This window comes from Castor canadensis, chromosome 3, assembly GCF_047511655.1.
Source record: "Castor canadensis chromosome 3, mCasCan1.hap1v2, whole genome shotgun sequence".
Taxonomy (NCBI): Eukaryota; Metazoa; Chordata; class Mammalia; order Rodentia; family Castoridae; genus Castor; species Castor canadensis.
Genome location: NC_133388.1, coordinates 137,714,587 through 137,716,907, shown reverse-complemented (window position 1 = coordinate 137,716,907; position 2,321 = coordinate 137,714,587). Strand labels below are relative to the sequence as shown.

The following is a 2,321-nucleotide window of genomic DNA, read 5'->3' as shown; positions in this document are numbered from 1 at the left end:
CCACCCCAAGGAAATTCAGATTTGGAATTTATATTCAACATACCCTCAATAAATATTTGCTGAATAGAAATAGAAAGGGAGCCATAGAGGAATGACTTCCTTTATGTCAGGGAACCACTGTGGCTTTGCTCACTTAATCCTTTTGGATCTACAAGGAAACTCTGAGATACCTGTAGATTCACTTAAGAAATCAAGATCCAGTGGAGTGTTGTTGTACTGCAGAGAGAGGCTTCCCTAGACCAGGTAACATTTCACTTGTTGCATTTCCAGTTTCCAGCACCAACTCACCAACAAAGATTTTACCAAAAACCTTAGGACCAATAAATGTGAATGTTGGACCCCAAATGATCATAAGCACTCTACAGAGACTAACCAGTTCAGGAAGTGTTCTGATTGGGAGTCCATATACCCCTGCACCAGCAATGGTCACTCAGACACACATAGCAGAAACTACTGGCTATAGAAACTACTGGTGATAGAAAACGGGCTAGAGAATTTATAGGCTCTGACTTTTCAGAAAGTAAACGAAGCAAAAAAGGAGATAAAAACAGAAAAGGCTTGAGGCATTTTTCTTTTTTTTATTGTTTTATTATTCATATGTGCATACAAGGCTTGGGTCATTTCTCCCCTCTGCCCCCACCCCCTCCCTTACCACCCACTCCGCCCCTCCCTCTCCCCCCCACCCCCTCAATACCCAGCATAAACTATTTTGCCCTTATCTCTAATTTTGTTGAAGAGAGAGTATAAGCAATAATAGGAAGGAACAAGTGTTCCTGGATGAGATAAAGATGGCTATACAGGAAGTTGACTCACATTAATTTCCTGTGCGTGGGTGTTGCCTTCTAGGTTAATTCTTTTTGATCTAACCTTTTCTCTAGTTCCTGGTCCCCTTTTCCTATTGGCCTCAGTTGCTTTTAAGGTATCTGCTTTAGTTTCTCTGCGTTAAGGGCAACAAATGCTAGCTAATTTTTTAGGTGTCTTACCTATCCTCACCCCTCCCTTGTGTGCTCTCGCTTTTATCATGCGCTCAAAGTCCAATCCCCTTGTTGTGTTTGCCCTTGATCTAATGTCCACATATGAGGGAGAACATACGATTTTTGGTCTTTTGGGCCAGGCTAACCTCACTCAGAATGATGTTCTCCAATTCCATCCATTTACCAGCGAATGATAACATTTCATTCTTCTTCATGGCTGCATAAAATTCCATTGTGTATAGATACCACATCTTGGCTGTTTCCATAACTTGGCTATTGTGAATAGTGTTGAGGCATTTTTCAATGAAGATGTGTGAGAAAGTTCAGCGGAAGGGCACCATGTCGTATAATGAGGTCGCTGATGAGCTGGTGTAGGAGCTCACCAGCTCAGACCACCAACCGCCCGCTGACTCGGCTTAGGAGCAGAAGAATATCCGGCGCCCTGTCTATGATGCATATCATCTCCAAGGAGAAGAAGGAGATCAGGTGGATCGGCCTGCCTAGCAACTCGGCCCAGGAGTGCCAGGACCTGGAGGTAGAGAAGCAGAAGCGATAGAGCGGATAAAGCAGAAGCGCGCCCAGCTGCAAGAGCTGCTCCTGCAGCAAATCGCTTTCAAGAACCTGGTACAGAGAAATCGGCAGAATGAGCAGCAAAACCAGGGCCCTCCAGCTCTGAACTCCACCATCCAGCTACCGTTCATCATCATCAACACCAGCAGAAAGACTGTCATTGACTGCAGCATCTCTAGTGACAAGTTTGAGTACCTTTTTAATTTTGACAACACCTTAGAGATCCACGACGACACTGAAGTGCAGAAGAGGATGGGAATGTCCTTTGCTCTGGAGTCGCAAATGTTCCCTGGAGGACCTGCAGCTAGCTAAGTCGCTGGTGCCAAAGGCTTTAGAAGGCTACGTCACAGGTGTGATAACTGGCAGTGTCACGTGTCCCTGATAAATGTCTGACTGTCTCAGAGAAAGCTGTGTAATTTTAGGAAATCTGGTTTCATCAAATTGTGTATAATAAATTTAGGAACTTTTTTCAAAAAAAAAAAAAAGAAATCAAGATCCACTTCTAAGCAATTCTGGGGCACAGAGATTCCTTCTTCCAATAGATAAGGAAACAAGCATGTCAAAATTCATGAACATTTTCTAAATGATGAGAGGAAAGAACACAAGCCACAGCCTCTGAACAGTCCATATCGCTTAGAAAAAATATTGAGGAAGTGAGATGGTAAGTTCCTGAGAATTTTCACTAGTACACGCAATTTGAAAGGAAGCAGACTAATGGCAAGAGTGTAGGGGAGAAATTTTGGGAAACATCACGCAAATAGACCGTAAACAATTTTG

General features: G+C 43.3%; 1 pseudogene; it reads left to right on the top strand.

Moving 5' to 3' along the window:
- The first annotated feature begins 207 nt into the window (after nucleotides 1-207).
- LOC109676879 (transcription factor Dp-2 pseudogene) lies at nucleotides 208-1,926 on the top strand (annotated as a pseudogene).
- Nucleotides 1,927-2,321: the final 395 nt, after the last annotated feature.